This window comes from Microcebus murinus, chromosome 10, assembly GCF_040939455.1.
Source record: "Microcebus murinus isolate Inina chromosome 10, M.murinus_Inina_mat1.0, whole genome shotgun sequence".
In the NCBI taxonomy this organism is placed as follows: Eukaryota; Metazoa; Chordata; class Mammalia; order Primates; family Cheirogaleidae; genus Microcebus; species Microcebus murinus.
The window spans coordinates 28869413-28886784 of record NC_134113.1 but is presented as its reverse complement, the minus strand read 5'-3'; positions in this window follow the sequence as shown (position 1 = coordinate 28886784).

Below are 17372 nucleotides of genomic sequence, written 5' to 3'. Positions count from 1 at the left end.
GTCACTAGAACCTACATTCAATGAATGAATCTATTTTTGGTGCTGATTCAACTAAACATTAAGATGAGATGTCTATAGGATTCCACTGAATAAAAACTTACAGTGGAGGCTAAGACTTAGTCACTTACCTCAAGTGGCTGCCTATAAAAAAAATTACAAAATCTCTAATATTAAGATAAAATATAAAGGCAAAATACTTCTACCAGAATCTTGAAGTCTTTCCTTTCATCAAGAAATTTTATTTTAAAATAAATGCTAATACTTTAAGCTACTATTTGCTTATATCATATATGATATGTCTCATAACGTTTATTCCATGCAAGACAAGGATTCTTGCATGGATCCTGGAAGGCATCTTAGAGATGGGGAAAACCAGGCAGGAGGCCTAACTCTCAAAAGATAGGCTGCCAAAAGGCAAGCATCACAAACTTCATAGCTTTCTTCAGCTCCTAATAGGGGATATGGATGGTGAGTAGATGAATAAGTTAAAATTTTTAGGAAGTACATAAAATAATATTCCACATACTCTGCTAAATATTTTTGCTATGTTATTTCATTTAATCCTTGAAACAATACCCTGAGGTAGGGACTGCTACCACTCCCATATTATAAATGGGGTAACAGAGGTGTAGAGAAGTTAAGGACTTTTTCTAAGATCACAGGGCTGACTTACAAAGCTGAGATTGGAATCCAAGTCCATGTGAAGCCAACGATCCTGCTCTTTACCATAGCTCTAGAATGGTTGGGTTTTACAGGCAAAGAGAGCAGGATGTATTATGCAAAGACATACTATGAAGGAGCCTAGTGATTTTCAGAAGGTCAAGATATTTGGGTGAAGCCGGATGAAATGGATTCTTACAAATTAATTGTTAAATATTCAGGAATTTGGCATGTTAGTTGTTAAACTGTTGCTAGCTTGAAATCAGCTATGGTGGAAGTATTTACACCACAGAAATTGGCAACTGCTACAAATCAGGGATTTGTTTTCAGAGAGTTGGTTTTCTAGCACAACACTAGGTACTAGAATACTGGAATTAGAACACACAATGTATGACGGAGAAACAGTGGGAGAGGAAGTTAAAGATGTCCATTAAGATCAGTTTATAAAGAGACCAGGTAAACGTGGGTAAATAAAAATTACCATGTTTTTGAAATGCAGATGAGCTTGAGGTAACCTTTAATCTGTAACCCTCCAGTACCTCTCAAATGAAATAACACCTAAATTTAAGACACAGACAGAATGCAATCTGTGCTTTCCTCTTCAACCTCATCTTTGTGATTATCTCCCTCTCTCTCTCCCATCAAGCTACAACCTTAACAAGCCAAGTCCTTAACAAGCCAAATTCTTTCCAACGTGAGTCTTTTGCATTAGCAGTTTGTTCTCTTTGCCTACTATGCTCTTTCCCTAGTTTTTGCATAGTTGTGTCTCTCAGATCTCAGCTTAAATGTTACCTCTGACAAAGGATTTTCTTGACCTCCAAATCTAAAGCAGCTGCCCAGTCAGCTTTCATATCAACCCATTTTAACACTCTGCTTGGTGCTTACTGGCATGGCCTGGGGTTAAATGTCAGACTGCTGAAACCCTTTATTACCCCACCACATATTAGCCGTGCGACTTTATCCAAGTTGCTTATCTCGATGATTCAATTTTCTATTTGTAAAATAGGATGTAATAATTTATTTTCCGTGGAGTTTCTGTGGGAAAATGAACAAATGACACATAAGAGAAGGAACAGTGATGGGCCCATAATAGCATTTCAAGTGTATTAGATATTATTGTCACCGATAATTGGCATCTATTGATTTATTGTCCAGTTTTCTCAACTAGAATATAAGTTCAGTGGGAGGCGGCACCTCATCTTTTCTGTTTGCTTTAGATTCTTCCCATCACTGATTTCTGGAACTGTGACCGGCACGTAGTAGCAATGGGGTGGGGGAGGAGGTGTGAGAATGGGCTGATCATTCAGGGTTTCTTGTTTGCCTTCCTGACTTCTCTCAGCCTTCTGTGTTGCTACTCCATCTGTGAATCCAGAGCAGTGGAAACAAGCACAGATGTGTACGGCAGTCCTTGTGCCATGCAGTGACAGTGAAAGCCTCTGCTTTCTCTCCCTAAGTACAGCTTGTCCGCAGCCCATGGTGGCTACTCAGGAATGTGGGTCCAAAGCTTTTAGATCTTTCATTTATCAAGAGAAGCCATACATGTGAACTTTTCCTGTATGAAATCATCCAAGTTATACATGTTTATAACAAATTAACTTTTATAAAATATCTCTGGCAGAAAAACCATATTTACACACTGGACTTGTCCAGGGGGTCATGTGTTTATAACCTGCTATCTTGAGCTGAATCTCTTGGTTCTCAATTGTGAGGTCAATGTCCTCTTCTCACTGTCTGACACCTTTCAGGAAAACTACCTGAGGACCACACTCTGCAGCTGCATTCTCCAGACTAATGTAGTTGCATTTTCCTGAGTATATGTGGTGTTTTTAACTCATTATGCACACCCTCCTTCAGATGGTACACTTTGCTCTGGATCTTGTTCCTTGGGTTTAATAGATAAAGAGTTACTGTGGTTCACATCAACGTAGGAATGAAATGATATGCCAGGGAAAAGAGGGTGAGGAAGGCAGGCAGTTTAGGTCTTTCATTTAAGGGCTAATTATTGAAGAAAGTTGTCATCTGAGGAAGGGGACTTTCATTTCCCATTTCTCTCCTCCCTCTTTTTTCCTTCCCTCTGCTCTATGGTAACCTCAATCTGATCACTATCCTATGTTAAGAAGTTTGCTCTGAGTGACTTTTAGAAGGTTTTTATGACATTACTAATTCACCTTGCCTTCTTATGAGGGTTTGGCTGGGGGAAGGGGACAATCTAGAATAGTGGGCTCCAAACTTTTTTGGTTGTATGTGTCCCAACCAATAAAAAATGCCCCCCTAGGCCGGGCGCGGTGGCTCACGCTTGTAATCCTAGCACTCTGGGAGGCCGAGGCGGGCGGATCGCTCAAGGTCAGGAGTTCAAAACCAGCCTGAGCGAGACCCCGTCTCTACTATAAAAATAGAAAGAAATCAATTGGCCAACTAATATATATATATAAAAAAATTAGCCGGGCATGGTGGCTCGTGCCTGTAGTCCCAGCAACTCGGGAGGCTGAGGCAGTAGGATTGCTTGAGCCCAGGAGTTTGAGGTTGCTGTGAGCTAGGCTGACGCCACGGCACTCACACTAGCCTAGGCAAGAAAGCGAGACTCTGTCTCAAAAAAAAAAAAAAAAAAAAAAAATGCCCCCTTAAATGTATATTTATTATTTTATACACAATCGAGTGTTCTAGTGTATTATGTACATTTTCAAACAAATATACAATATCAATTTAAATCAATGAGATGAAATATAAACTTTATTATCTCTTTCCAATCTATGGGGAATTGTCAAGTAAATCTCACAGGGTGGACATACCCCAGGTCTAGAGACATATCAGCCTCTAGAGAGGATGCTTTACCAGGCGGGTGAATGAACAGCTGCCCAGACCTGGTTGTTGGTTAGCTTTGCTTTGGGGTGCTGTCCAGAGTAGAGGTGCCCTGGGATGTACACCAACCAGGATCTTCATCCTCGATACCACTGCTGGGAATCTCAGAGGTCCCTTGGGGTTGAACAGCTGCTTGTTGAGCCTTTGAGCCCCAAACCAGGGGCCTATGTTTCTCTTCACCCTGTATTTCTTTGTTCATTGTGTCAGGGTTGTGTAGATCATCAAAAACATAATAAAATGCTAGGAGTTGCATACAAGTCTCACCTGGGCAGAAAAGTTGGATATCAATCCCAAAACACCCAATCTGTTTGCCCTGGAGAATCTGAAGATTTGGTGTGATCACTGTACCATCCAATCACAGCCCCCTCCTCCTTGTCTCTGGAACCCCTCATGCCAAGAAGAGAGTTTGATTAGATTTTCGCAATATTATCAGGGTGTGCATCATATTCTTTGGATTACTGAGTTTATTATCTCTGACCTAAATCAGAAGCTAAAGTATCCAAGGCTTCATCTTCTTTCCCAAACTTGAAGGGCAGGTTTATTTTAACAGCTGTTCACTACCTGACCAGAAAACCAGACTGCTGAAAAGATCAAGGAGAAAGGGCTAAACAGCACATCTATTCCAATCACAGAACCATATTTCCAGGAAACTAGAAAAACAAATCATTCTCTTGTAGGAAATCCTAGCAGTCATTTAAAGCATAATCTCACTGTGATTATAACAGAAGGTGTTTGCCTCCTTCCTTCTTAACATTCCTTTTTCTAGGAATACAGTTATATAGTGAAGCTATTGTGTCTGTCAGATATTTTTTTTTTCAAATCCTGGCAAAAAGCTGGTCTGACTTTTTATTTTACTAAGCATTATTTTTCCACTAGTAATCTTATGTTAATTATTGGGAACTTTATTGAAATCACGTGCATCTTGGCTAAAACAGCAGTGACCAACGATCGTGAATGTTTTCCAGTCTTGTTGCCACTCAAGATGTCTTCTACATTTCTTTACCCTCAGCTCTTTTCAAATTAAAGCATCGTCTTTCTAAAATAGGAAGGAATGCTAACTGGACAAAGCTAAACTATGCATTCCTCTTAGTAAACTGTTAAGACTAATCCTTAATGTCCCTGTTGTTACAGTCTTAATTCCTCACGAACAACTGTGCGTGCCTGTGCTATGAGAAAAGACAGCTGGTTGCGGTGTCCCAGTTTTGACAAATATTATCAATGGTTCAGTGTCAGCCTGGCGAGACATAGTAAATAGCATTCCATTAGAGGGTAATCCTTGGGTGGTGAACATTTTTACCAGTGACTTAGATACTGGAGGAGAAAATACACTTAGAATGTCTATAATGGACGCTAAAGTTTACGATGGCTGTAGACGCATTCCCATACCTAATTTCTCTGCCTTATATTCTCACTGTGGCTTGGAGAAGTTATGGATGGTTTTCTGTAAAGAAATAGAAATCCCAGTAACAATTGCCTGTGCCAGCTCCTTTGAATAAATCATTATAAGCCAGGCAAAGTCCCCCTACTGGGCTCTATCTACATCAGACCAACTAAAGCTTCTTGATTGCTCACTCTCATTTCTGTTTACAACTCAGCCTACAACTCAACCTGGGTTTTCATTACCCATACAGCTGTATTTTCTGGAGAAAAAAAAACACACCCTTTTGAGGTTGTTAAAGATTTAACTGCAAGCATAAAAGGAAATATATCTTTTAAAAATTCCAAATAATTAGGAATGATTAAAATCTAGAAAAACTTAAAAACAGTACTAATAATAGGTATCTTGTCTGCATTAAAATGCAAATGTATCTAAGTCTGTCTATGAATCCTTGTCCTGACTCATTCACTTTTGCTCAGTCTGAAAGAGACTTGCTGAATCCATTCAAATTTTGCTAAAACCAAGCAAGCTCTTCAGATTTTAAACTTGTAGAGTCCCACTGGTGCAATGGGATTGCCAGTCCTTTTCAGATTAGGATTCTGGTCTTCTCAGTGTACCGTCTATATCTTTTTCTCTTAATCTTGGGTTTATTACTATTGCACCAGAATTAATTTTGTTGCCCTTGGGTTTACTTCTTCCTGGCACTTTCAAAGAGAATGGTCATCAAAGATGAGTCCCTTTTCTGAGTCTAAAGCAGTCCTTTATTGATTTAAAAATTATCTATTTTTGCCATTTGGAATTTCTATCTTCTCCTCTCTCTCCTTTATTTGGTTTGTCTTGTTCATTAGCTGATCATGAAGCCTCATTCCTTCAGCTTCTCATGGCCTGAACTTGTCTTAAGGCTTAATTCTCTGTTGGACATGTGACCTCAATCATGTGCTCCATCTAGACATTGACTTCTCTGTTATCTCTGGACTCACTAGTTTCCAGTAAGTGAATTTCATACTATGTCATTATTTTAAAAAATCCTATCTTTGATATGTTCAATCACTAGTTTAATTTTTCTGTATGTGAGGGAAATAACGAATATGCAATAACTGCACATTAAAGGCGTAACTGAAATACCCTAATTTCAAACTGCTCTTAAGAACCTTCTGGTGGTCGCTCTTGGTTATGTCCATGTACCCAGTTTTTTGTTTTTGCTTTTTTATTTCCTTATGCCCCTCTCTTTTCTCTAGAAGATAATTTTCCAGAATCTTACCCTGATTGTTTTGAAATATCAAACATGGCAAATATTACTAGGATTCACAAATATCCTATTATTCTTTCTATCCATATCATGGGAAATTATATTTTCTAACTCTCATTGAATTTAGGCGCGGCCTAAATTAGACAGGCTCTGGCCAACGAACTTTGTGTGATCGTGCTGTGCAAGCATCATGCTGATGCTATGGAAAACCTCTGAGTTTCTCTAATCTGCTGCATCTCTTATCATGACTACCAGCTACGCTCCAGATGGAGGATGCTGATAGCATCTGCTTACCTGATTATATGAAACAGAACTGCTGTTCTGTGATTTACATTGGATGTGGAGTGTGAGCAAGAAATAAAACCTTTTTTGTGTTAACTAACTGATATTACGGTGTTAATTTTTTACCCAGGTATCACCAAGTCTCTCCTGATTAATAAAATCACCACATCTTGAACAGACTCTAACAATAACAGGCCTTATTTACACTGGCAAAAGAGGCATAGGCTTCCTCAGAATGGAACAAAATGATAACTCTGTCTGGATGCCCATAAACGGTGGAAAGAATGATTTTTTTTTTCAGCCAAGATAACATTTTGATTTATTAAACTTGAGCTAATTCAGAGACAATTTATTTTTAGCCTCCAAAGATGCAAATTGCTTTTCTGTTTGCAAATTAGATTTCTTTTCATAGTCCTGTTTTCTGTGAAACTATTGTTTTATTTCTACTTTGTTTCCTAAAACTTTCATCACTAAGGAGGCTTTCAAATACTTGGAGCTGTAAGTACAGCTCAACTTCATAGCTCCCACCCCACCCATGGGCTCAACTGCAGCACAGTACGAAGGGCTGCAGTGCTGTGGGTCCCATTATGTCTGGAAATGTCTGTGCTTTACCTCCCAAACCTGCCTTAACTACCTTTGTTTGTTCTTCATACCTTTTCTTGATGTTTGGCCTCTGCCTCCATTTACACCTAAGGTTTCCACTCTACTTGCTCCCCACATCCTCATCTGGGCCCCGAACATCAATCCCTGTTTGTTCTTCAGGCAAAAACTTGTTTCTCCTCCCCAGTTTCCATGCTCAATCTCCGCTCCTGGAACTATAGCCAGGGATGAGTCCAGGCTCACCACATTCCTAGGAAAATAAGTCAGCGATAGGAGGTCAGACAAAAAAGTTAACTCTCATGTGGGTAGTAACAGAAATTATTTTTGTGTGTGATTTCAGAAAATAAGTCTCATTGCTTCCTACTTTTCTGTGATTTTAATTCTTTCTGTGCTCACTGGTTAGTAATTTACTTCTTAAGGACATTGTATTCCATCAATGTGTAACTATGTTGATATCCCAGTGGTGAGCTATGAAAAGCCAAAATGGTCATGCTGAAAAGTGTTTTATAAAGAAGAACAGTTTACTTATTATCCAGATAGGTCAGAGAGGCAGAGCCAAAAAGAGAATCTCAGTTTTTATCTAAATCCTGTGCCTTCATTTGTTTTGGTAGCTACCTCTAAAGATTGTAAATTATTGAGAAGATAATATTGCTTCTGGGCTGAGCTTCCATGCAAGGTTGCACTTCAATAGAACTATGAATGTCTTATATACATCTTATAATACTGTCTAGTTTATTAGACCTCTCCATAATCCCTACAAACAAAAAGGAACACTTAGTACAAAATGTAATTCAATAACTTTTACATATCCACATCAATTAGTATAATTTTGCTGAATTGAATTATTTCTTTCTTGTTTTCAGAGTTCACATGATTATGGATAGCAATATTATCATAGGAAGAAAATAATAAATTTAGATAATAAATAATAAGTAATTTCTTTAAATGCATAAGGACTTGTTCTCTCTCCTTTTCTGCCACAAGTATTACAAATCCCCTTTTGAAAGAAAAATTGAGAATTAGAAACCTTGTACTGTGCCACAGTTGGGCCCATGGTTAAGAACCATGAAGCTGAGTTGTTCTTACAGGTCTATGTAAACAGTTGCCTGAATAGATACGAAAGTTTTAGAAAATGAAGTAGGAATAAAACCACAGTTTTGCAAAAAACAGTACTATGAAAAGAAATCTAATTTTCAAACAGAAAAATAATTTGCATCTTTTGACACTAAATTTGCATGCTATAATTTAATTATTATTATTATAAATCCTTAATTCTTTAGGATTATTTCTTCTACTGGTCATATAAAATCAACAATGACTTCTACCAAAGCCTTCTGATGAATTCTGAAATGTTAATCAGCTTCATAGCTTAATTCATGTTTCTTTTATGTTATAGAACTTTTTCACGTAGGAAATAATTCTTATGCAAAGTACGAAACATTTAATATGATTAAGTTTTAAAAAGTAGCACAACTCATCTCAGCGTTGTTACAAACAGGAAGATTGTTAAGGTTGAAAAGGGGGTGTCTTCTATTCTTGACCTCTATCTAGCCTTTCTCTCTTCTATTCCTGTCTTTGTCTTTCCCAGCTTTTTCTTTCTTTCCCCCCTCTAAGCTACTTGATTGGCAATGATCCATTGACTTTGGGAAGACAGTATTATCTCCTTGGTGTTGATTTGAAACAATAACATATACATCATTTCAATATAGCACATAAAGTTGGGACTGCAACATTTATGAAATTATTTGGTACCCTGACCAAAGACATTAAAATTTAAAACTGAATTTTTAAAAGAAGAGAAAAATTTTAAAGTGTCTTTCAATAGTACTGTCAATAATTCAGCTATCTTCATGCTATTTCTCTTTCTCTTACATACACACTGGTATTAGAAGGCATGACAGTATTGATTTGTTTCAGTTACCCAGATGCTTTTTTAAAAAAATAATGATTGGAGTACTTCAGTAACAAAATGGACTTTCAAAGACAAGAAGCTATGCCTGTGTTCTTGAAGCTGTTGACATATCCCAGTGGGATGATATAGTTTCAGATACTACAACAATTTTGCTCACTTTGTGCATCCACCTTTTTCACTTTTCTCCCTATCCGTTATTGAAGGTATCTTTTTTTTTTATTCAAGACATATACAGAAAATGTAATTAAGAATGACATTTCACACTACAAGATAAACTCCATGTAGTTTGTTAAGTAATTCATATGTATAGCAACTACATTAAAGACCAGTGTAAACTGTGAGAGCAAGAAATGCATCTATCTGTTCATTTTTGTATCCTCAACATCCAGTACATTGTTTGGAACAGGTAAAACACTGAGTATATATTTATGAATGTAAAATTAATTGCTAAGAAAGAGATGACTGATATTACAGATGGTTCTGGTTTAACTAACAGTCCCTCCTTTCTTCACTCTAACTGGTAGTAGAATGGTGATAGAAATAATTGCGGTTCGCCTCTGGGTTACCATCTCTTTCATTATACTAGTGCTGCATTATCATGCTGGTTTCTCTCTATCCACTCATCTATTTCTGCATTCATTTTGGTCCCTGGCACAGCATGAGTCAGGCTTCATCTTTCTAGACGGGATGTTTCCATATATCACTCCTGTTCTACTAATTGCAGAAAGAAAGTTCCTTTCTTATTTGTGGACATAGCACAGTCTCTGGTCTTGCACTTAATTCTCCCCCAATTAATCATCCTCCTGTCATGTATTCTTCCCCGTCTCCCTTCACTGCCTCTTTTCCCACCAATATATATTGGATATTTAGACATACTCATAAATAAACATATAATAGTAAATAAACTTCCTTAACATTTATACCTCTTTAGGTAGAATTCCCTACTTATTTTCTTGGCCAGGTTACTTGAAATTCAAGTCTACCTGTAACATTTTTATTTCCTTTCCTCCGACTCTCTAACTCATGATAATCTCTCTTCTTCCTATAACACTTCACATAAGTACATTTCCTAAGGCCAGAATTCTTAAGGTGATTCACTATGATGTGGAAAGAAAATGCCATAATTTCCAAATACATTTTTACTAAGATTTACGTTCTCATTGACATCAGAACCTCACTTGGTCTGAATGTCAGCAGGTCACATGTTAAGTCAAATATTGGGTCCTGTGGGAAGAATGAGATCTACAATATGATGATGCTTATATGTTTCTGTGTATTTTACTTATCAATTAGAAATATTCCTCTATGAGTTCTTACTTAGGCATATTATGAGTTAAAAACAATAACAGTCTAACTGTATCTAATAAGAAGTAGGCTAAAAAAAACTGAACTTATCAAGGTCTATTTAAAATATGTATTTACATCAACTATCATCAAGATGAACTTTAACCCTAAAGGTGTATTGTGCTTTGAAATAATGGCTAATAATATTAGTAGAACATTAATACTAGCTGTTAATATTAGTGGGACCTTTAAAATATATTACTTATTTAACTTTTGTTAATTTTTATCTTTTTTTCTTTTCTTTTTCTGTTTCTTTTTTAGCAGCTTTATTGAGGTGCAATTGATATACAAAAAATCTGTATGTATTTAACGCATATGATTTGATGAATTTGAACATACACATATACTCATGAAACCATCACTACAATTAAGGTAATATACATATCCATCACCTCTAAGAGTTCCTCATGCCCTTGGGTATTTTTGGTGTTGTTTTATTTTTTTGTGGTAAGAACATTTAATATGAGATCTACTCTTTTAATAAATTTTTTTAAATGCATCGTACTGTATTGTTAACTATAGGCACTATGTTGTACAGTAAATCTCTAAAAACTATTCATTTTGCATAACTGAAATTTCATACCCATTGCATGACTTCTTGTTTTCCCTTCTCCCTAGTCCTTAGCAAGTACCATTATACTCTTTGCTTCTATGAGTTGAATTATTTTATATTCCTCACATAAGTGGGATCATACAGTATTTGTCCTTCTGCAACTGGCTGATTTCACTGAGCATGATGTCCTCAATGTTCATCCACGTTGCCTCATATAGTAGAATTTCCTTTTTCTTATGAATGAATGATATTCAATTATATTAATATGCCATATTTTCTTTCTCTATTCATCTGTGAATGGACATTTAGGTTGTTTCCATAACTTGGCTTGTGAATAATGCTGCAAATGAACATGGGAATGCAGATATCTCTTTGACATCCTGATTTCAATAGTTTTTGGATATATATCCAAAAGTCTGATTGTTGGATCAATGGCATATTTTTTACATAAATAGAAAAAATAATTTTAAAATTCATATGTAATTTAAAACTCCAAATGGCCAAAGTAATCTTGAGAAAGAAGAACAAAGCTGAGGATGAGGGGGCGGAGCAAGATGGCGGACGAATAACACCGCCAGACAGAGTGTCTCTGCAGAAAAGACAGATTCTAGCAGAAATTAGAGGAAAGAAGCAAGAAGACGAGCATACAGCAGACAAGGGCCGGAAGGAGGGGTACCTGAGACCCTCGGAGACTCCACGGGAGGAGGCTGCAGAGGAGAACTGAGGCTGAGATCACCGGAGCAGCCCGGAGACCAATGGCAAGGGTAGGTGGATTTGCTGTTTCCCCTCCCCTGCATTTGGGACTGCTGGTGGGCTCCCCAGCTTGTGGAGAGACCTGTGGACACCAGCCCAGAGACCACTGCTGCCAGCCAGCGGTGAGCCTGTAGCAGACGTGGCACCAGGTTCCCAACTTCCTCCGGGCACTTCCATGTGCACAGACCAGGGCCACGCGGCAGGTGCCATATTGCCTCCTCCTCCCCTCCACCGACCCTACCTGCGGCAGCCCAGAGAGACAATACAGCCACCAGCCAGAGGCACCTCCAGGAAACGGGACCTTCCCGTTTGGGACCCTACAACTGACTCAGGGGAACTCAGACTATGAGCTCCCTACCCGCCAGCCCTCCCAGGTGTTGCTGGCACCGTGTTCCCAGGAGAACGGTGCCGACTCAGAGGCTGAGAGACACAGACACAGCTTGGGCTCCCTGTGGGTGAATTGGGACCAAAACTCCTCTCCCTGGTGGGGATACAGTTTGAACTCTGGGACCCAGAGGTCAGACCTGCAGACCAGAGGCCCTGCACCGAGGGCTAGCATTGCCCGGGGCACAGAAGGGTTATACGTGAACAGCTTACTGAGGTGTGTGTGCCTCCAGGAGTGGATCGGCTTCCTAGAGGGCAACCCTCCTCCCAGGAGGAGGCCGTGTGCCCAACCCAGGTGGCATTCCTGTGCAGGGAACCTCCCCGCCGGCATCACAGTCCAGGGAGGCATGGTGGCTTGTGGTCTGGCCTGCTGGCAGAGGCCCAGGAGTAGCTGCGGAGTTGGGGAGGGTGGAAAGAAGCGAGGCACGCTCCAGATTGCGGGTCTCTGACAGCCCCTGCCCCACACACAGACTTTCTGGCTGAGCGGGACCATTTCAGCCCCACCCAGACAGCTTGCCCTGGAAGCAGAGAACAGAACTTTGACCCTTGCTAATGGCCTGAGGGCAGACTTACCCAACCCAGCTCCGCCCAGAACAAGAGCTGTTAACAGGACACAAAAACAACAGCATAGCCTGTTCCTCCAACAAACGCCACCTACTGACAGGGACGGCATCTTGCACAGCCTTTCCACGGCACCCACTGACTCAATATACAGGGAGTGGTCCAATTTCACCCACAGACACCACCTAACACCTCAGAAACTAAACAAGGTGTGTGAATACCCAAACAATAACTTAAGGAAAGAAACAACAACTGATCGACATGGGAGAAATCAGCAAAAGAACTCAGGAAATATGAAGAACCAAACGGAAAACACACCCCCAAAGAGGAGCACCAGCCCCCTAGAAACAGACACCAACCAAAATCAGGCAACCAATATGACAGAAGAGGAATTTCGTATGTGGATCATAAGAACACTCATCCAGCTGCAACAACAACTCAATAACCAACACAAAGAAACCACAAAAAGCCTCCAGGATATGGGAAAAGAAATAGACACAATGAAGAAAAGTGTAACCGAACTCCTGGAAATGAAGAATCAATTCAAGGAACAACAAAATACAGTGGAAAGTCTCAAGAACAGGGTAGATCAAACAGAAGAAAGAATCTCAGAGCTTGAAGACAACACCCTCCAATTAAATAAATCAGTCACAGAAATAGAGCAGAGAAACAAGAGAAAAGAGCAAAGCCTACAAGAGCTGTGGGATTATGTGAAGAAACCTAATGTGAGGGTCATAGGGTTACCAGAAGGGGAAGAAGACAACACTCAAGGGTTGGACACTGTAGGAAAATATAATAGAGGAAAATTCCCCAGGCCTTACTCAAAATCTTGATATACAAGTTCAAGAAGCTCAGAGGACCCCTGGGAGATTCAATGCAAACAGGAAAACGTCACGACATGCAGTCATCAGACTGACCAAAGTATCAACTAAAGAGGCCCTTCTAAGAGCTGTAAGACAAAAGAAAAGCAAGTAACATACAAGGGAAAGCCAATTCCAATAACATCAGACTTCTCTAATGAGACTTTATAAGCAAGGAGAGACTAGGGGCTCATTCTCATTCTTTTGAAACAAAACAATGCCCAGCCTAGAATATTATTCCCTGCAAAACTAAGCTTCATATATGAAGGAGAAATAAAAACATTCTCAGACAAGCAAAGGCTCAGAGAATTCACCAAGACAAGACCAGCTCTACAAGAAGTACTTAAAACAGCGTTACACACGGAACATCATAATAATAACCCACGAATATAAAAACAACCAAAACCCAAAGATATTAAAGGCCAGATATTACAATGGCTCAAGACAGAAATCATAGCAACAACATCCAACCCAACAGAATGATCAGTAATCTACCTTACCTATCAGTTCTCTCAATAAATGTGAATGGCTTAAACTCCCCACTCAAGAGACATAGGCTGGCTGAATGGATAAGAAAATACAGGCCAAGTATATGCTGTCGTCAGGAAACACATCTAACCTGCAAGGATGCATATAGACTAAAAAAAAAGGGTGGAGATCAGTATTCCAAACAAATAGAAGGCAAAAGAAGGCTGGTGTGGCATTTCTAATTTCAGATGATTTAGTTTTTAAACCAACAAAAGTAGTAAAAGACAAAGAGGGTCATTATATAATGGTGAAGGGCACAGTCCAACAAGAAGAGATAACAGTTTTAAGTATATATGCACCCAACTTATGTGCACCCAGATTCATAAAGAAAACCTTACTGGAGCTAAGCAAATGGACTAATAGCAACTCCATAATTGCCGGAGATTTCAACACCCCACTGACGGCAGGAGACAGATCCTCCAAACAGAAAATTAATAAAGAAATAATGGACTTAAACAAAACTCTAGAACCATTGGGTCTGACAGACATCTACAGAACATTCTACCCAAAATCCACTGAATATACGTTCTTCTCATCAGCTCACGGGACATTCTCTAAGATTGACCATATCCTAGGACACAAAGAAAATCTCAAGAAATTTAAAAAAATAGAAATCATACCATGTACCTTCTCAGATCACAGTGGAATAAAACTAGAAATCAACCCTAACAGAAACTCACATTTCTACACAAAAACGTGGAAATTAAACAACCTCCTACTAAATGATTACTTCGTAAATGAAGAAATCAAGACAGAAATAAAAAAGTTCTATGAAGAAAACGACAATGGAGAGACAAGTTATCAACTCCTCTGGGACACAGCTAAAGCAGTTCTGAGAGGAAAGTTTATCTCCATAAATGCCTATAACCAAAAGGCAAGAAGATCACAAATAGACAATCTAATGAAACGACTCAAAGAGCTGGAAAAAGAAGAACAGACCAACCCCAAACCCAGCAGAAGAAGTGAAATCAACAAGATCAAATCAGAACTAAACGAAATCGAAAACAGGGAAGCTATTCAGGAGATTAATAAAACAAAAAGTTGGTTCTTTGAAAAAATAAACAAAATCGACACACCATTGGGTAAGCTAACGAAAAGCAGAAAACAGAAATCTCTAATAAGCTCCATCAGGAATAAAAAAGGAGATATCACAACTGATCCCAAAGAGATACAAGATACAATTTATGAATACTACAAAAATCTTTATGCACACAAACTGGAAAATGTGGAGGAAATGGACAAATTTCTAGAAACACACAGCCTCCCTAGGCTCAACCAGGAAGAAATAGATTCCCTGAACAGACCAATCTCAACAGCTGAAATAGAAACAGCAATTAAAAATCTCCCTAAAAAGAAAAGTCCCGGTCCAGATGGCTTCACACCTGAATTTTACCATACTTACAATAAGAACTAGTACCTACCTTGCAGAAACTATTCCACAACATCGAGAAGAACGGAAACCTCCCCGACACCTTTTATGAAGCGAATATTACTCTGATACCAAAACCAGGAAAGGATGCAACAAAAAAAGAAAACTACAGACCAATATCCCTAATGAATATAGATGCAAAAATTTTCAACAAAATCTTAGCTAACCGAATCCAGACACTTATCAAAAAAATAATCCACCACGACCAAGTGGGCTTCATCCCAGGGATGTAAGGATGGTTCAACATACGGAAATCTATAAATGCAATTCACCACATAAACAGAAGCAAAAACAAAGACCACATGATTCTTTCAATAGATGCAGAAAAAGCTTTTGACAAAATTCAACACCCTTTCATGATACGAACACTGAAGAAAATAGGCATAGAAGGGACATACCTAAAAATGATACAAGCCATATATGACAGACCCATAGCCAACATCATACTGAATGGGGAAAAATTGAAATCATTCCCACTTAGAACTGGAACCAGACAAGGCTGCCCACTATCTCCACTTCTGTTCAACATAGTGCTGGAAGTCTTGGCTACAGCAATCAGACAGGAAAATGGAATCAAAAGTATCCAAATAGGGGCAGAAGAGATCGAACTTTCACTGTTTGCTGATGATATGATATTGTATCTAGAAAACCCCAAGGATTCAACCAAGAAACTCCTGGAACTGATCAATGAATTTAGTAAAGTCTCAGGATACAAAATCAATACACAGAAATCAGAGGCATTCATATACGCCAACAACAATCTAATTGAGAACCAAATCAAAGACTCAATACCCTTCACAATAGCAACAAAGAAATTAAAGTACCTAGGAATATACTTAACCAAGGACGTAAAAGACCTCTACAGGGAGAACTATGAAACACTGAGAAAGGAAATAGCAGAGGATGTAAACAGATGGAAATCCATACCATGCTCGTGGATCGGCAGACTCAATATCATCAAAATGTCTATACTACCCAAACTGATCTACAGATTCAATGCAATACCTATTAAAATCCCATCAGCATTCTTCACAGATATAGAAAAGTAATTTTACGCTTCGTATGGAACCAAAGAAGACCCTGAATATCAAGAGCAATTCTAGGCAACAAAAACAAAATGGGAGGCATTAATATGCCAGATATCAAACTATACTACAAAGCTGTAGTAATTAAAACAATATGGTATTGGCACAAAAATAGGAATATTGACCAGTGGAACAGATGTGAGAATCCTGATATAAAACCATCCTCATATAGCCATCTAATCTTTGACAAAGTAGACAAAAACAGACGCTGGGGATAAGAATCCCTGTTCAATAAATGGTGCTGGGAAAACTGGATAGCCACCTGTAGAAGGCTAAAACAGGACCCACACCTTTCACCTCTCACAAAAACCAACTCACGCTGGATAACAGACTTAAACCTAAGGTATGAAACTATTAGAACTCTAGAGGAAAAAGTTGGAAACACTCTCCTAGACATCGGCCTGGGCAAAGAGTTTATGAAGAAGTCCCCAAAGGCAATCACAGCAGCAATAAAAATAAATAAATGGGACATCATCAAACTACAAAGCTTCTGCACAGCCAAAGAAATAGTCATGAAAGTAAACAGACAACCTACAGAATGGGAGATAATTTTTGCATCTTATGCATCCGATAAGGGACTGATAACTAGAATATACTTAGAACTCACGAAAATTAGGAAGAAAAAATCAAATAACCCCATTAAAAAGTGGGCAAAGGACTTGAACAGAAATTTTTCTAAAGAAGACAGTAGAATGGCCAACAAACATATGAAGAAATGCTCAACATCTCTAATCATCAGGGAAATGCAAATCAAAACCACAATGAGATATCACTTAACCCCAGTGAGAATGGCCTTTATCAAAAAATCTCCAAACAATAAATGCTGGCGTGGTTGCGGAGTGAGAGGAACACTCCTACACTGCTGGTGGGACTGCAAACTAGTTCAACCTCTGTGGAAAGCAATATGGAGATACCTTAAAGCGATACAAGTGAAT